Raw genomic sequence first — 20,373 nt, forward strand, 5'->3', positions numbered from 1 at the left:
TTCCTTATCCCATTTCCAACAAACCCTGAAAATTTCATCCAAATCTGTCCATAACTTTTTGAGTTATGTTGCACACTAACGGACAGACAGACAGACAGACAGACAGACAAACAAACCCTGGCAAAAACATAACCTCCTTGGCGGAGGTAATAAACGTACATATTACTTTAGCTCCAAAAATGAAGCACTTTAACCCTTTCATGCACACTGGTCACTACAGTGGACAGCTGTTTAAAAGTGTTCTCTTGTATATTCATGGGTTTTGTTGTTTTAGTTCCATATCAGCCAACACAGTGGACGCTTATGCATCATCCCATACACTGACATTCATACCATTACTGTAACTTTGCTGGTCTAGATAAACCTGATCTGCAGTAAGATGTCAGAGTAAAAAAACTGCTAATTGTTATTAGACTGTAATTAACAGGTTTTGTTTTTTGTTTTTTTGCATATCATCTCCATGCAGGTATGTTAAAATGTGAGAAAACATCAGATTAGCAGCATTAAAAATGTTTTTATTTCATAGTTTTCACACAGTATATCAGTAAATACATGTTTCTTTGGTTCTAAAACTAAATGCATGCTGTCCAGCTGAGTGGACATTTTTGTAACTAGGCTAATAAAAATCAATAGAATTATTATTTTTATGCCTAAAGAGGGATAAAAACACTCAGGAAAAAAATTGTGATTAAAGTTCTCATAATTCATGCATGAAAGGGTTAATCTCCCACTAGTGCTTTTGCTATAGTAAGGTCGTAAATCCCCAAAGGAAATTTAAGTCTTTTTAGGTAGATATAATAGCCTGATTTGTGTTCGACGCGTCATCTTTATGACAAGTATGTTTTTAATGACTTCAATCAGTCAAGGAAATGCTTTTATCACACTGAACTCACTTATCACTCACTTGTAGATATGCTTTACATATTCATAGATATTGGGAGGTATAAATCTCTCATATATCCATATCCTACAGGTGGATGCTGAGGCGGTGGAGGGGGGCTTAGAGAGCTGGCAGTGGCCGGGAAATTCTTGCAGTTTAAGTAGACCACCAAATTGGAGGGTGCATTTGGTAGATGGTTTGTGGAGAGAGGCATGTCATGGGAGTATGCAGTGGAGTATTATTACACTGACTGTACTAGCCAACAGACCTCTTTCCACGGTTTGATGTTGTAGTAATGAGTAATTGATGGCAGTAATGATCAGTCATGGCCCTGAATCCACCAGATACATGGCTCCAAACCAATCAGGCCATCAGCAGCCTCTTAATTCCATCACATCAACATGGCAGAAAAGATAAGATAATTCCATCACAGTAACACGGCAGAGCCTATAGGTAAAGGATTTTAGCTTTATGTTTTTTCCACATGGAAAAAATAGCATGACGGTTTCCATCATCACTTAGTCATCTTTACCTTAGAATGGAATCTGTCAACAAACAATCAACTCCCTGTACCAAGGTTATTATCGTTGATGAAAACCAACGAAATGACGAAAACTAGAATTGTAAAAACATTTTCGTTAACTGAAATAAATACCGAAAAAAACGATAACTGAAACTGTATTGTGTGCTTACAAAACCAACTAAAACATATAAAAATTATGGATAAAATTCCCCTCGTTTTCGTCTTTGTCAACGTCGGATTGATATGAAATCGATTTATTTCCCTCGAGCAATTTTAGCTGCTGGCACCATATGACAGTTAACAGTCAATCACTTCTTGTCACTTGTGGTTTAGAGTCGTCTTCTGGTCCCCATTCTACCGGGAAACATGGAGACTAAAGCTGGGAGAAAGCAGCCGAGTCCTGTCTGGGATTTATTTGAATACGACGGTGAGGAAGATAAAAGATATGAAAAAAACTAAAACTAAGCATCTAGAAAATAACAAAAACTAATAAAAACTAGCAAACCTGCTCTAAAAACTAATTAAAACTAACTGAATTAGAGAAAAAAAAAAAGTCAAAACTAAATAAAACTAAACTAGAATGAAAAATCCAAAACTATTATAACCTTGCCCTGTACTCCATATAAGCAAATCTGTACAACTTTAAGTATATTTATTGTCCAGTATTGTATTTTTCATAATCTCATGCAGGATTAATATTTGAGAGATTTATTTGATATAAATGCGATTCAAAACAAAACAAAAAAAACAAAACAGAAATGAGCCCAGAGGGACACCAAAGCTGACTTTTCAAGGACACAAATGTTGATGCAAAATTTATAAAATGTATGGAAGGGAAAACACTTATTTAAGGTCACTGATTTTTCCAGAACCTTCTAGAAAAATGAATATCCACCAAAGAAAGTTACACATTTATTATGTTAATAAAACAAGAGTAATAAAAAAAACTTAAAAATCATTTATTACTTTGACTTGAGTTGTGGTTTGGACAGGAAGTCAAACATATGGAATTGTAGGCTATTTATTTTATATACATTTCTTTTATTTTTGACATTGTAAACAGTTATGGCATGTCTGAAATGTGAGCTGGACTGGTGAGTTTTTATATGGAACAGTCATTTTCATCTGCATTTATGACACCAGTGGATGCGAAAAGCAAAGACAGAAAAACATGATGTTTTACATAAATTATCTTGTTCAAAGTTACAGCCCATAGTTGCGTTGGAGAAAGTAAAACAGCGACTATAAATCCTTAACTAAAAGAGAAGTTGGCACTATAAACACTATTGGCATCTGTTTGTGATTCTTACAATTTTTATCATTTCTTTTCATGTCAGATTTTATGATTTGTGTATTAAAATATACGTTGACCTACAGTGATACTCATATGTTTTGGGTAACTCGTTTCATTTTCATGACTTTCCCATCCCACCCTTCATTAAATTTTATGTTAAAATATGTTTCCTGATAAGTGTTCTTTCCTCTTGCTTCAGAGTTCATCGAAAAAGTTCAAAAGAAAATTCTTCGAAAGAGGAAAGATCTGCCTTCACAGCTGGGAAGGCAGATATAATATCTATGTGTATGCAAGAATAATAATGATGAAGGTTTGGGGCTTTTTTCTTCATCATATGGACTAGTCATTATTCAACAGAAAAAAAACAAATAAACATTGTAAATTAGCTAGAGTTATCCAACAGGGCTAGTTTCATCTGTTGTCCGTGGGCTCATGCTGCAACAGAAACAATCTACAAAAGCAAAAAACAAAAAAAACAACAAAAAAAAAAACGTCACAAGTCATCCAAATCAACAGGGTGTCCCATAAGTCTCCATACATAGGAAAAATAAACGTTTCTTGACATAAACCATTTTTATTTATATAATATGCTCTATATGACTGCCATTTTATCAGGAACACATTTCAATGCGTGTCCTCCACTGCTGAAGAACTATAAAGAAGAAATACATGTTAGAACCATATATGTATGGAATGTATTATGCCTCCTATGTATGGAGACTTATGGGACACCCTGTATATATACAGTCTACTCTCGTTAAACCGCCCACCGTTATACCGCCATTTTCGCTCACCGCCGACCAAAACCATTGCACAAAAATCCCCAATGCATTATTCCATTAGCTACCGCCATTTCCACCTATCGCCATCCGCCAGCCCAGTTCCACGCACAAACAACACTTATACCATACTTATTTCCCGACCGTTATACCGCCAGCGTGATTGCCATCGAGTACACATAAATTTTAACAATGCACTGAAACAAACGCGCCAGACACTGATCGCGACAAGCTACGAGTAGGTCTACGGAACGGCCACCGTTCATTTATCGCAGAACACTCAGTAGGTCAGGATGTCGGGAAGAGGACGTGGGATTAAGCCAAAGCCTCAAGATGATGGGGTGTCATTTCCTGACACGGTATAATAATGCTTAAAATGTTTCCCCACTTTAAATGATCCCTTACAACATAACAGAATCAAGATTTATTTAGAAACGCAATTGGAACGGGTTAACGGAGGCAGCATAGACATCATATAGTAAAGACATGCACATTATGGACGCAACCCGTTGTAACGCCATTTTCGCTATACCGCCAATTTGGCTGTGAGCGGAAGTTGGCGGTATAACGAGAGTAGACTGTAATCATATTATCATTTCACTTCTTACTACCCGTTCTATTTCTAAAGACTAAGTAGGATTATTTTGTCTTCCTATTTGCATATTCAAAATAAACTAAAATTAACAATTATTAAAGTTGAAGACAGTAGCTAAATTAATGTTCACTTAATTGTCACATTTGGCATGAATATTAATGAGAAAAAAAATCTGTTTAATATTTTTTATTTTTTTATGAGTCTTTTCAGCTAAACTTGACGCAGTATTCAACTTTAACCAGAATAAAAATAAGTCCTCTGCATCTACATTCCATTTCGCCTTATCTTGTTTGTTTTCAATGCTCCTAATTTCAGAGCTTTCTGTCTCAATATTTTCCTTTTCCCATTTGTTGTTTTATGGTCTCGCTTCAGATTTTTGTCCACTTAACTCTGCTGTTTGGAATATCTGTTAGACTGCAAGCTAAAATGAGTGAATTTATTGTTGGCCAACACGACACAAAGACCAGTTCTCAGGGCATAGGATTAAAAATAAAGAGGAAAAAAGTCTGGAATAATGCAAACATAGGTGTGCAGCATAATACTGGTGAGTGTGAATTTGTTTTTGTCCTTGTGTGTGTATGCATCGCACTACAGAGCAGATCCTGTTTCATGTGTGAGGTCAGGTTACCCTGCTCTGTCATCAGCACAAGGAGATGTAACGGGAACTCAGAACACTACCAGTGAAAAAAAAAAAAAAAGAGGATGATGGGAAATGGTTGTGTCTTTCCCTGTCACATACCATAGTCTGATAATACACTTAGTGAAACTGGGAGGTATTGTACAAATCTGAAATCCTTAAACCAACTTTAACCCATAAAGACCCAGTGTTACGTTTGTGGCGCTTCCAAATTGGTTTTTTTCTATATTCAACATTTCTTAAGTGATCTATCACCATTTATTATGACATTATCCTCAAAGTTTTGCTTTTTTTCAATGGACATCATATATTTTCTGTATTTAATCCTATAACACCAAACGTATCATATTTGATACATGAGTTTTGAAGCCCTCTACATGATCAGTGTGATTTTTTTTTTTCTTAAAAAACCTGATGTATACAATTAGATACATGCAATACATGAATAATCCACCAGAGAGGAGTAATTCGTTCACCAGAGGCCTTTCCAGCAACACTACAAGACTGTCATTAATGAGGAAGGAGGAAGAACTTTGCCAATTTTGAAAAGGAATTGCTAATTTGTTAGACTTTGTTCAAAAATCATATTTGAGCATTGAGACCTGATGTATCAAATATGATACAAAATCGAAATTCATACATGGAAATTGATATTTGAAAAAAAAAAAAAAAAGTGGGTTGTTCAGAAGGACCAATAAAGGCTTCATTTTCAAAGAACTGGAATTTTCTGTCAATGATTTAATGGTTCAGGCTTTACAGGGTTAATTCACTGATCAAGTAGATGTTCCGAAAAGCTCAGATTAAAGTTGAGGGTTATTATATCAAAAACAGAAAAATGAAGAAAAAGTGACTTTCAGTCCAATCTCTCATTAACTGAACATAAACCCAGTGTCTCCATCCACCGTCATTGATCCAACTCCACGGGTTTTACTGGTGAATCAATGTTGTAGAAGACGACGGTGTTTCCACGGTAACTGTGGAGCCTCTGAATGTCCAAACAGGTCATATCTGACGACCATAAAAAGATGACAAACTGTATTTTTGTGCCAATTATTGACATGGATTGACAGGATTAATGATTCAGTATTTGTTAAACATTATCAATCAGTGGATGGTTTTGGTCGTCAGTGGCTGTTTGGGTTTTTATGGGTTAACAAGAATAAGATTAGTTTCTTCCCAGGAATGAGAGCTTTACTGTAAAGTCAGGGTTTTATTTCCCTGCAGACAGACTTAATTAACAAATGAGAGAAAAATCTACTCTGCAACAATATGTACATACAGCATATTATGCCAAACATGAATCGGTCTAACTTTGTTTCTCTGAGTAACAGTGTTAAAATGTGCAGTAGTCGTTATGAAAGCCATTCTCAGTCTTGCATTGTTCATTTAGTGGCATTCCTAGCCCATCATGCAGTTCATGGTGGTTTAACTGACTGGTTTGCTTTGTCTAAAACCTGTCTGATCCTTCATTTAGTGGACTATTGCCCTGAGTTGTGTCAAGCAGATTTACTGCGAGCACATAATCTCGGTAAATCGCTGTGAAAACAAACTACTGGTCCTGCTGCCTCTGAATTAGTAAGCAAAATGTCCTTAATCAACTTCTGTGATAACAATACTTTCTGAAACTGTACAGACGTATAAATAGCAATTAAATCCTTCATAAACCGGGCAAAAAAAAATCTAAGAGTGGGGGTGAGAACTAAAAATATATGTAACTAGGCTCTGCAGCTACAAGTCTGAGGCCACACTGGTCTGATCTGAAATTACAATTAGTATATACACATGAACTGCTAGATAGAAAAGCATAGGTAAAGAGGGCTAATTTCATTTAAAGTTGCTAATCACATCTCTGTATTAGCAAGGAATTACACTGTGGTGTGAATAGGGCCCTCTAATACATAATTAACCAAAAGATTCCACAGTTTCTATTAGCTCATTAGAGGTTTTCAGATGCTTAAAGGGGTCATATTTTGCTAAACCCACTTTTATTAGTCTTTGGTACATTTATTTGTGTATTTGGACCCTAATAGTTCAAAAAGTTTGAATTTGAACCCTCTAGGTGCCGCTATTGTAAGGCTCAGAAGTTAAAGAATTTATGTTGAAGAAATGTAAGGTTTAACAGTGAAATAAATTACAGGGAATAAGTTAATTCATGTATTTGTTAAAACGGCTAAAATTTACTCAGGGGGTCAAATGAGTGGCCATTTTTGTCAAAAAAAAAAAAGTTGTAAGAAATGCATAGAACTGTGTTGAAATAATGCTAATACATTTGTGCACAGACTACTGATATTATTTGACAGTGGAAGCTCTATTTTCAGAAATATTGTATTTTGAATAGCACGTGTATGTGAAAACTTTTGCTGGTGGACGGACGGGACATTACCCATGATGCTCTGGTCAGTACCAGTACTTTATTAGGAATAAACTTATATACTTACTATTGCTAATTCTCCTCTTATTCATAAATGTTAGTATTGTGGATCTAAAACAATAACAGCTGACACAAAAACACAAAATGTGGCAGTGGACGGATGTGACATGGTTGTTACAGATCCCATCATACTGATGCTCTGCAGCCATGTCACCGTTTCCATAAATGATCCCTGTGCAAAAACTAGGATCAGAATTATTTCTCATATAGTTTATCATCATACTAAAGAGGAAATAACAATATAGAATTGTTATTTCTTTATAAAAATGCTTATTGTTAGAAAACTGTTGATTTAAAAAGTGACTTGTGACATTCTTCATGTATGTATTGGCGTAACATAAGCAGGATGGATCAGCACCATACTCCATATTGCAACCTGTAAAAATAAAACATGTGATATGTAGGAGAGAATCTGGTAAGAAAAACTGGGGAATCTAAAAGAATAGAATATTTGTTTTTCAGGTAAATTCAGTTCAGATGTAACTTGGCCATTTGTGACATGAAAATATAGCATTAATTGTGATGAAATTGGACATTTTTGAGCTGAAAACATAGTTCATATGACCATCAACATGTTGAACAGAACTGAAATCCTGTAAATTTGCATAACTTGCATTTACCAACACACAGTTCCTTTGGGGATTCACTTATATTGATTTCTTATTGATTTCTGATGCACAAAAACATAAATAAGACCTCTAAGCAAATTTTAGCCGAAAAATATTTTGACAGTGTTTACTTAATTAACTATTTACATTTATATTTGCAGAATTATTATTTACACATTTAAATATTCTCATTTGTAGTGTACAAGTGGCTAAGATAATGTGTTAAATCTGCCTTTCTAAATCACTTACATTTACCGATATAAGTACTGCTAGCTCCTGATTGGTTAGTTCAGTCATGTGAGGAGATGTGTCAGGAAGTGCTGCGGCGGTAGTTGCCATGTGTGAAGAGTAAAGCACTGTTTAAGAAGAAATCCATCTCCATCCTACTGTCTCATTTTATAAAGAATGAACCATGAACCACCAACGAACCCTCACATTACACTATCTTTATATACATTACGGCAAAAATCCAGTGGATTTCTACAAGCCATTTCAATTCCTGCTTAATTTGTTACATTTTACTACTAGTTATGTTGCAACATTTGCACATATAAAGGTCAAGACTTCCGACGAACATTTCTCTGAGTACGCCATAATTGTCAGCAGCAGTGGTTGTAGTAAAAACTGAAAATATGTCCAAACTTCAAGCCGATTACCTAAAATGTTGAGTTGTTGGTTGTATTAATGAACACAAGTGGCTGAACGGGACAGAGCAACACAGTCAACAACCTGGAGGGGGCTCATTTGTATTTAAAGGGCCAGCGCTCAAAATGACCTCCATATCATTACTCAGAAATAGGGTTGACGATGGACCTGTGGAGTTGAATAATGAGGAATTCAGACCCAAGCATAGCATTTACAGTTTATGTAGACCACAGGGAAATGATTTAAAATGCAGAATTCCAGTTATAAAAAGCAAAATCACTCTAACCCCTTGTCAGTGTGTCATCAATAACCATTTTGCACACACACAGCAGGTAGTCCTTTCATTTGTACAAAAAGGCTGTGACAAACCCTCTGCAATCTAACACTTTAGATCACAGGTGTCAAACATGCAGCCCGGGGGCCAAATCTGGCCCGCCAAAGGGTCCAATCCAGCCCGTGGGCTGAATTTATGAAATGCAAAAATTACACTGAAGATATTAACAACTAGAAGCACTCGGAGAGCGCAGACCTCCGCCAAGGCTGATCAGTGGGCCCCCCCGTGGGCCCCCCCACCCCCGATCACCCCCAAAAGTTAATCATTTCTTCCTTATCCCATTTCCAACAAACCCTGAAAATTTCATCAAAATCTGTCCATAACTTTGAGTTATGTTGCACACTAACGGACAGACAAACAAACAGACAGACAGACAAACCCTGGCAAAAACATAACCTTGGCGGAGGTAATCAATGGTGTCAAAATCATTTTAATTCAGGTTCCACATGCAGATGCATACAGACCAATTAGTTCTCAAGTGGATCAGAGCAGTAAAATATTATCATGATATCCTATAAATGACAATTGCAAATTTTCTCTGTTTTGGTGTAAAAAAAAAGTTGAATTGCATGAAAATGTTTACATTAACAAACTATACTTTTACAATAAATTTGAATAACCTGAACAAATATGAACAACATGAAATATCTTAAGAGAAGTAAATGCAATTTTACCAACATTCTGTTATTAAATGTTATGTGTATTTGTAGATCCACCGTGATCCGTAAGTTATAATGTACATGTATAAATGATAAACAGAGGCATAATAATTTTTAAATTGCACTTATTTTTCTTTAAGACATTTCAAGTTGTTCCCATTATTCAGATTTTGAAGGAAACTTTGTAGCTGTAAACATAATTTAATTAAACTTTTTTCACTGTTATTTTACTGGTCTGGCCCTCTTGAGATCATATTGGGCTGAATGCGGCCCCTGAACTAAAATGAGTTTGACACCCCTGCTTTAGATGGTGGCTGTTTAGAGAAAATAGCTGATAACAGATGAAAACTGAGCAAAAAAAGAGCAAATATTCAATTTAGAGTCCAGAAACAAGACTGTATTATTATGATGATTGGTGTTAATTTAGCTCCATATTTGTTGAATGAGTAAATAAATATCTGTCAAATTAAAAGTGGCAATCTCACATTACAGAAACAAATGAGCATCATAAATTAGAGCTCAATATTCCGCATCGCACCTGTAACTGCAACTCATTCTTAAGCAATGTTTATGGATTTGGCAAGTTTTCATGACTTTCAGGAAGTAGGTCATGAATAACTTGCATGGTATAATCCTCCAACAAGGTCACATGGTGGTCTATAGACTGACAGGGGATTATTATTTCGGGCTGATCTGGTAAATTATGTCTAAACTGTTTTTAATTTGAGATCTACTGTAGTTGGAGCATGGTTTAGGTAAGGATATTGACGTATTCTCATTATGGTCACATTACTGCAGTTAAAAAAAAAAAAAAAAAAAAGAAAAGTTGAGCAGTCTTATTTTTTATTCATATTAAAACCTTTGTGTACAAATTAAATGCAAGTACTGAGTCATGAAGTCATAGATAATGGTATAAGTACAACAGTTCTTCCAAGTAACAGTCTCTGAGTCGATGGCTGCAGCTACAGTAACTGATCCGAGCCTGAGTGCTTTTTCCACGGAGTGATGCTGAGCTCTTTTCTTGTGAATACTCTGTTGGCAACCAAGACTATTCTAGGAATTACAAATTATTTCTGATTTACTGCTAAATATAAGACCAAATGGATTCCTTGAATTTCTGTTTTTATTTAAAGTGTTCTTTTTCTCCTTTTGGCTGCCCTTCTCCACTCCCAACATATGGATAAATTCTAGCATAAGAAAAAACAAAAAACAAAAACACACATACACACACACACACACACACACACACACACACACACACACACACACACACACACTTTCAAAATGTAATCCAATACAAACCCATACCATTTTTTTCTCCCGGGGGAAATTCCATTTACAAAGCTCTCTCTGTCTCAAACATTTACAAACACTGTGCTGACGCAATTTCATTTTTCTCTCTCTGTCCTTCCCTCCGACTCTTTCAAGCTTTTAGATTCCATATCAGCGATGTCGAGTGGGCCCTGCAGGAAAAACTGTTAGTATCAATTGCTCCCCCGGGGAATGGGATGAGGGAAGAACTCGGCTTTAACCGTGCAATGTGAGTTCAGGAACAGGATTCTGGACATGAGACAGAAACACAGTCTAATTTCTCTGATGTGCTGAAGCAGAATACGAAAAACCAGCTAGTTATTTTGACCTTCGGTGTTCGGTGGATCAGGTGATGGGGCATGACTAATCATGTGTGTGAATACTGAAATAGATATGAGCAGGGCACTGAGATCAGGTTCTACTGTAAGAATGTCCTCAAAGACACTTCCAAACTATTACCTCAGCACAGTTTTCTTGTCTTTTTGTCATCCCCACAACCCTCTAAAATAAGTAGACTGTTCAAGTTCAGAATCCCGGAAATTGGAGAAACAAACACTGCCCAAACAAAGAAATTCCACAGTGTTGTCTCATTTGTTTCATGCACTAAAACCAACAAACTGTCTGCTGCAGCTTTCACTCATGTCTCCTTTTTGGACCTAGCATCTCTGCATTTCATACAGATGTAAGTTAGAGGCATTTCAAAGACTGAATAAAGAGTATGAAAAAACAGGCAATTAGTATTAATAGCGTGCTACAAACCTGCTATGTCAACCAAAGACAAGATCCCAATCATGTCCGTAGGCTCTTGTACTTGATGTTTGCATCTGATTCACACACACATGGATAATATGATAATAGCAAACACATAATCCTGCAAAGAACAAGGTGGATGATCAAAAGAAAAAAGGCGGATAATTATATTTAACCCCTTTGCATGGGATTACAGTAACCAGGCAACCATTAGTGATTTAGCAATTAACACCGCATGTGTTTGCTTATCCAGAATGAATGCTCTTCGAAAAAACAAAGACCATGTTTTACTTAAATTTACTGATACTTAAAGGTATAGTGCATGGATGTCAATCTCACTTTAGTTCAGAGGCCACATGTAGCCCAATATGAGCTGAAGTAGGCCAGACAACTACAATAATAACAACAACTTATAATTTAAAAAAGTCAACTCCATACTTTTCTCTATGTTTTAGAGTAAAAATCTAAAATTATATTTAAAACTTGAAAAGCACTCAGAGAGCGCAGACCTCCACCAAGGCAGATCAATGTCCCCTCCCCCACCAAAATTCAATCATTTGTTCCTTGTGCCAGTATCAACATTTCCTGAAAATGTCATCAAAATCCTTCCATAACTTTTTGAGTTATGTTGCTAACAGACAGACAAACCCCGATGAAAACATAACCGCCGATGTCCATGGTGGAGGTAAAAGTGCTACTGTCTATAAGATATCCTATAAAAAAAATGTGATCATCATGAACCACCTGAAATTTCTCAATGAAATTAAGAGCAATTTTAACAATATTATGCTTCAACTCCATTCAACTTCCAGATCACAGTGGATCTATGAAGGCACAAAATATTTAGTAACAGGCAGGATATTGTAAAAATTGTACATAAGTCATTTCAGGTTGTTCATATTTTTGGGTGAAAGGATAGTATATAAATGTAAACAATTTCACGTAATTTTATTTTTACTCAAACAATACTTGTACTTTATTGGTCCGACCCATTTGAGGTTGAATTGGTCTGCATGTGTCCCCTCAACTAAAATGTCTTAAGTGTAGTTTTTGCATTTCACATATTCATCCCAAGGGTCAGATCGATTCTTTGGCGGGCTGGTTTTGGCCCACAGCAGGCCATATGTTTGACACACATGGTCTAGTGTGAAAGATTTATGACGATCTAATGACAGAAATGGGATAAAATAATAATTGCCATTTACAGCTACAGAAGGGATAAAGCCATTATGTTGCATTTCCTTTTCTCATTTTTTATATCCAATGCTTAAGGGGTTTACTGTCACCTACTGTTATGGAATGTGGACCGGCGTTAATATCAACTTGACCTTAGTCCAGATTGAAAAACCTGGACCTTTTTTTGTGTATGGGTGTGTTTTTGTGGCCACTGAAGGAGGTGAAGGGGGCATTTAGTTGGTTAGAGTGAAAAAGAAAGGACATCATCCAGCAAAATCTGGTGCTATAGCTTTATGAAAATGAATCTTTGAAGTAGGAGTGCAAAATATGTAGCCTGCAGGATGAATTTTTGAGGTGCAAAATTTATACTGAAGATATTTATAGTCAATTTAGTTCAGGGGTCACATCCAGATTGATTTGATCTCAAGTGGAACAGACCAGTAAATAATGGCATAACCTACAATTGATGACAACACCAAATACTTTTAAGTAAAAAATGAAGAAAGATGTTTACATTTACAAGCTAGCCTATGAATAAGCTAAAGAACAATGAACAACCTGAAATTTCTTTAAAAAAAAAAAAAAAAAAAAAGTGGAATTAAACAATATTATGCTTGTTGTTAGGGCTGGAGGCTGGAGTAAACTGAAAATAGACCCTGGAAGCAGAGGTTTGATAAAGACTCCAGTGGATTTATTGTTCATAAGAACAAAAAGGGAATGGTGGTGAGGAAGTGGCTGTAAGGAGGAAGTCTGGGGGCTGTTGGGGAGTCAGGGATACACATATAAATATAAATAACACAGGGGCAACTCAAAAAAACCAAACAGCAGATTGGCGTTCATAATGCTAGACCACAAAGACATGTGCACACAGCAGAACCCTGTGGCCAACTCACCATAGACAGACTGGGCTTAAATACACAGCACAGGACGAGGACAATTGGAGGCAGGTGTTGCTTGTTAGCCACGCCTCCTCACACACACCTGCACACACTGAGAGAAGCAAAAAAACACACTTAACACAAAGAACAGAACACCACACCTGTTACTAAATGTCTTGTCGATCCACTGCAATCTGTAAGTTGTAAAGCAAATGTGTTAATGAGAAGCTGAGACATAATATTGTTAAAATTGCATTTTTACTTTTTTTTTTGGATTAAAACAACAAGAAAAATCTTAGTTATCATTTGTAGGTTTTTATGTTATTATTTGACTGGTCAGACCCACTTGAGATCAAATTAGGCTGTATGTGGCCCCTGAACTAAAATTAGTTTGACACCCCTGCCTTAAAAAATCATTTCTTGACCTTGACAAAACACCAATTATTACCAATAACTGTTGATCCCAATAAAAACTTTCTTACTTAATATTTTCTGTGTCATTACCTTTCTGGATTTCGCTCTTATAAAGGATTTTAGCCTGGGTCTGAAAGCTCTGTAGCAAGAGGAGCCTAATAGTTTTTCACTCATAATTCCATCAAAAGTTCTGCTCATACACAGGAAATTTGCCGGAGTAAAATTTACACAAATTGAAGAAAATTTTACTCTACTCACATAAAATTTGATCCCTCCCTAAAAAAGTAAAAGTTACTCTTTGGGTAGAGCTCTCCAAACTCAATATAGAGCCACATCTACTCAATATAGAGCCAAATTTACTCTTTTTGAGGAAAATACTTTTGATTCTGGAAAAAATGCTCAGTAATTTTACCTATGTTATTGCCAGAACTACCTCCATAACAGTCAAATAAATGTATGGAGGAAAGAAAAAAAAAAAAAAATCCACAGATCAAAATAATGTTGATTAACATTGGATATCTGTTTTGCCAAATATAGTGGGTAACTTTCCGTGTAAAATTTACTTTACAAATTCATTCATAACCTTTATTTAAACTAGATATATTGAGGACGCAACCTTATTTACAATATAGCCAAGACAAAACAAAAGATTTGAAACATACGATGGATATATCAGAAATACTGAGAAGTAAAAGTGACAAAGATGAATTAAAGACAGAGAAGTCTACTTAAAAACAGGAGCAGCTGGAGGTAAAATAAGATGGAATTATGGATTTAAAACACAAACTAGAAGCACTCGGAGAGCGCAGACCTCCGCCAAGGCTGATCAGTGGCCCCCCCTGTGGGCCCCCCCGACGCCAAGGAGATTATGTTTTTGCCAGGGTTTGTTTGTTTGTTTGTCTGTTTGTCTGTCCATTAGTGTGCAACATAACTCAAAAAGTTATGGACAGATTTTGATGAAATTTTCAGGGTTTGTTGGAAATGGGCCCCCCCGTGGGCCCCCCCACTCCCGATCACCACCAAAATGTAATCATTTCTTCCTTATCCCATTTCCAACAAACCCTGAAAATTTCATCAAAATCTGTCCATAACTTTTTGAGTTATGTTGCACACTAACGGACAGACAAACAGACAGACAAACAAACAAACCCTGGCAAAAACATAACCTCCTTGGCGGAGGTAAATATTTGAAACATACAATGACATATCAGAGGTACCAAAAAGTAAATGTGATAAAGATGAACTAAAAACAAAGACATCTACTTAAAAACAGGAGCAGCTGGAGGTAAAATAAGAAGTAATTAAGGATTTCAATTGTCCTAATGATAAAAGTGTGGTAAGTTTCGGATGGTTTTGGAGAGAAATTCCATACAGAGTAGATTCACCAAGAATAAAAATCACAAATGACCTCCCCAATTATTATAAATCAGCAGAGATCAATCCAATTAAAGCATGAAGTAACATTTCATTATTCGTTGTAATGTTTACCCTATGAATATCCAATAAAGGCCTACTGCTTAAATCAGTGAACTGAATCAAAAACATGACTAAATGCTTCCTAGTTGCTGTTTAAAGACACTCTCAAACAACTATCAATGCTCAGCCTTCAGTTAATGAATCAATAGCTGCTAAAATAAATATTTTATTCACTTGAATAAAAATGACTGTGGTCTTTCATGTGTAGAAGGAAACTGCCTAAATGACTACAGCTAATCTACAAGTGATTTAATGATTCAAAGAATGTCCTTTGGAATCTGCTGTATGCCTTTGGGTCAGTTCTACAAAATATATTTGCAAGTATAGAGATCATTTCAAATACTTTTTAAATACTTGATCAAAATATTATGGTGGTTTTTGTAGCCTTTAAATGGTATTTCATTTTCAGTCCTACTGGCAAATCATGAGCATGTGACATGTTGGCCCCAAGACAGTCTAGTCGACTGACTTGTTTACCCCACTTGGCCCAAGCTAAGAGCTGGACTGCCAGTCTTTAAATGGCTGGCACTGGATAATAAACTACTCAGTCAACTGAAGCAGGAAAATTGGTCATTTGGAATGTGCCGTGCAAACATTACCACATCCTTCTCCCCTCTCCTGATCTAACTCAAGAATATATAGAACAGATGAGGGTTGGAATATCTGACCATCTTCTGTCATACCCCATCTTAATTCAATCTACAGATCACATTATTAAATAAATGATAAATAAATGAAACTCTCCTGCTCCATTAATAATCATTTAAAGTGGGCCAGGTACTTATGTAAATGTGTTTTTTTTAAATCATTAGTGCTGCTAGACTGGTGAGTCCATTAGAGTCCATTTACGGTGACGCTTTCAAGTCCATCTCTTCTACGTGTTTGTTTAGTCCACTATAACATGCAGTAGTTTGTGTAATGTGCTTTTGTGCTACGGACCACAAAAAAATGTGAAATTTAAAGCAAACAGAAAACACAAATAATGTGCATTTGGTACAATGTTGGCTCTAATAAACAAAGTAGAAGACGTAGACAGAGCATTCTGTCATTGTTTTCCATCTTCTTTTTATCTTTTATATCTATTATCTTACCTTATGTCTTCTTCACAGATTACACAGATTTATAATTCAGTATCATGATCAGTTTCTACTTGTACTTGTTGTACTACACTACTCAAAAAAAGTTAAGGACCACTTTTTAATTTGTGTATAAGTTTTTTATATGAGGTATTCTACTTCTGGAAATACCCCAATACAACTGTCCTGAATGTCCTCAAACACACTGTAATCAATTTCACACATGATTGGATTCAGTTGTTGCATAATGTCATCTGGCATCATTGCACATCCTGAAATGAGGGCCTATAGGGGTGTCAGCTGACCACGTGAAGTGGTACAAAAGTGGGTGCAAAAGCATTTTCTGTCTTTAGTCTCCACAATCAGACAACTTGGTGACAACAGCAATGCCGAGACGCCACCTGAGTGAACCAGAAGTTGCCAGAGCCCTAGGGATGCTGGAAGCTGGCCTCAGTCAGTGAAGAGTAGCCGAAATGATGGGTGTGTCGCACAGTGTCATCAGCAGAGCAAACCAAAGACACCGAGAGACAGGGCTATACTCCGAGAGACCCCGCAGTGGCCGACCAGTTGCAACAACCCCTAGAGATGATCGCTACTTGACGAATCTCAGCCTCCGCAACCGCATTCACAGTGCACGTCGCCTCAATAATGACTTTGCTGCAGCAACTGGAGTGATTGTTTCCACTCAAACAATCCGTAACTGACTTCGCCGAGCCAATATGCATGCCAGAAGGCCAGCTCAGTGTGTCCCACTCACCGCTGCTCACAGAAGAATCCGTCTCAACTGGGCTCAGGAGCATGTCAGATGGACCCAACAGCAATGGCGCCGAGTTCTGTTCACAGATGAGAGCAGATTCTCCCTTGACCGCAATGATGGACGTGTGAGAGTCTGGAGGCGACCAGGAGATAGATTTGCCGACCCCTGTATTGCAGAACATGACCGTTATGGAGGAGGCAGCATCATGGTGTGGGGAGGCATCGCCTATGGCAACCATACTCGTCTCTACATGGTCCCTGGGGGAGCAGGGGTGAGTGGGACACACTGAGCTGGCCTTCTGGCATGCATATTGGCTCGGTGAAGTCGGTTACGGATTGTTTGAGTGGAAACAATCACTCCAGTTGCTGCAGCAAAGTCATTATTGAGGCGACGTGCACTGTGAAAGCGGTTGCGGAGGCTGAGATTCATCAAGTAGCGATCATCTCTAGGGGTTGTTGCAACTGGTCGGCCACTGCGGGGTCTCTCGGAGTATAGCCCTGTCTCTCGGTGTCTTTGGTTTGCTCTGCTGATGACACTGTGCGACACACCCATCATTTCGGCTACTCTTCGCTGACTGAGGCCAGCTTCCAGCATCCCTAGGGCTCTGGCAACTTCTAGTTCACTCAGGTGGCGTCTCGGCATTGCTGTTGTCACCAAGTTGTCTGATTGTGGAGACTAAAGACAGAAAATGCTTTTGCACCCACTTTTGTACCACTTCACGTGGTCAGCTGACACCCCTATAGGCCCTCATTTCAGGATGTGCAATGATGCCAGAGACATTATGCAACAACTGAATCCAATCATGTGTGAAATTGATTACAGTGTGTTTGAGGACATTCAGGATAGTTGTATTGGGGTATTTCCAGAAGTAGAATACCTCATATAAAAAACTTATACACAAATTAAAAAGTGGTCCTTAACTTTTTTTGAGTAGTGTATGATGTTTTCATGGGAAAACTGGGGGAATATCCGGCAAACAGTTCATCAATCACCTGATAAATCATGAGTTTTTTTGTTTTGTTTTTTCAGGTTAACTGAAAAAATTCCTAGCCTGGTAGGGAAATTTTGTCTCTGCATTTTCCAATTCCGTTCTGATTCCATCTTCTTCCACTTATCCGGGTCCAGATCACATGGGCAGCAGCCTTAATAGAGGAGCCCAGACAGCCACTTCCCCTAGCTCCTCCAGGGGAATCCTGAGTTGTTCCCAGACCAGCCCAGAGATGTAATCCCTCCAGTGTGTCCTGGGTCGGTCCTGAGGTCTCCTCCCAGATGGACATGCCTGAAACAGCTCCCCAGGGAGGCGTCCAGGAGGCATTCCCTCTAGATGCCCGAAGCACCTCAACTGGCTCCTCTCAATGTGGAGGAGCAGCGGCTCTACTCCTGAGTCCCTCCCGGATGTCCGAGCTCCTCACCCTATCTCTAAGACTGAGCCCAGCCAACCTGCGGAGGAAACTCATTTCGGCTGCTTGTACGTGTGACCTCATTCTGTGGGTCATGAAGATTGACCAGTAAATGGAGAGCTTCGCCCTTCGGCTTAGCTCCCTCTTCACCACAACAGATTGGTTTAGTGTCCACATCACTGCAGACGCCGCCCTGATCCACCTGTCGATCTCTGATCACTGGCCCTTTAAATGCAAATGAGCCACTTCACACCCCACCCTTTCCAGGTTGTCGGCTGTGCTGCTCTGTCCCATTCAGCCACTTGTGTTCATTAATACAACCAACAACTGAACATTTTAGGTAATTGGCTCAAAGTTTGGACATATTTTCAGTATGGACTACAACAGCTGCTGCTGATAAACAAGTAAGTCATACTCGGAGAAATGTTCATCAGAAGTCTTGACCTTGTATGTACAAATGTCATGATGTAGCTAGTAATGAAATGTAACAAATTAAGAAGGAAATAAAACGGGTTGTAGAAACCCACTCAATTTTTGCTGGAATGAATATAAAGATAGCTTTGCAGCACCTGGAGGATTCAAATTCAGACTTTTCAAACAATTAGGGTCCAAATACACAAATAAATGTACCTAAGACTAATAAAAGTGGGTTTAGCAAAATATAACCCCATTAAGTCTGCACCAGCAAATAGAAAGGATGAAGTTTCTTAGATGAGAGATGAAATGTTTTCAAGAACAAAATCAGTCCATTTGAACTTACATACAAAGACATAAGAATGTATTCAAAAGATATTTCCATTTCCTTTCTGCACATTTTTTCCTTGGCAAAAAAAAACATTTGAAGCAAACAAACACTATCCCTTTTGTACAAATTTTGAAATGTATTTTTTACCTCCGGCAGGACGGCAGAGGTTATGTTTTCATCGGGGTTTGTCTGTTTGTTTGTTTGTCTGTCTGTCTGTTAGCAAGATAACTCAAAAAGTTATGGAAGGATTTTGATAATATTTTCATGAATCTACCTTGGCGGAGGTCTGCGCTATCAGAGTGCTTTTCTAGTTCTAATTGAAATTAGACGGATGGAAATGCAACTAACAACAAAGTGTGTTCAGATCACATTCAGCATCAGTGGCTGTAGACGTCAGACTGAGCTGTGAACATTTCTGAGAAAAAAATTCATGGTTCATGATTGTGGTCGGAAAAAATTGTGATATGATCTTTTGGCAAGAAACTGCACCCTTCAAATAGATACATGTGACACCCTACGGGTCAACTAGCACAACAACAACAACAAAAAAACACATTACATCTGTAAGTCATCTCCTCACAGCTCACACTTATTACCTTATCCCTGCAACAAACACCAGTGGCTTTGTTTTTGTTCCTTATTTTGGATGATCCTATTTGTGCCATGTTACGGATGGACGGACGGACAGACAGACAGATAGATAGAAAAATAGACAGAACGATAGAACGATAGAACGATAGAACGATAGATAGATAGATAGATAGATAGATAGATAGATAGATAGATAGATAGATAGATAGATAGATAGATAGATAGATAGATAGATAGAATGTGAAGACATCTTACTTCATCCCTATAAGTGCTAGAACATAATCACTGCAGTCATGAAACTAATGCAGAAGACTGAGCTCTGAATCTGACTGAGTAATTAAGCTAAAACAGAAGGCTGAACCCAAATGACTCAACATGCTTTAATAAAACTGGGGTTGGAGAAACTGTGTGTGA

This window comes from Sphaeramia orbicularis, chromosome 24, assembly GCF_902148855.1.
Source record: "Sphaeramia orbicularis chromosome 24, fSphaOr1.1, whole genome shotgun sequence".
NCBI lineage: Eukaryota > Metazoa > Chordata > Actinopteri > Kurtiformes > Apogonidae > Sphaeramia > Sphaeramia orbicularis.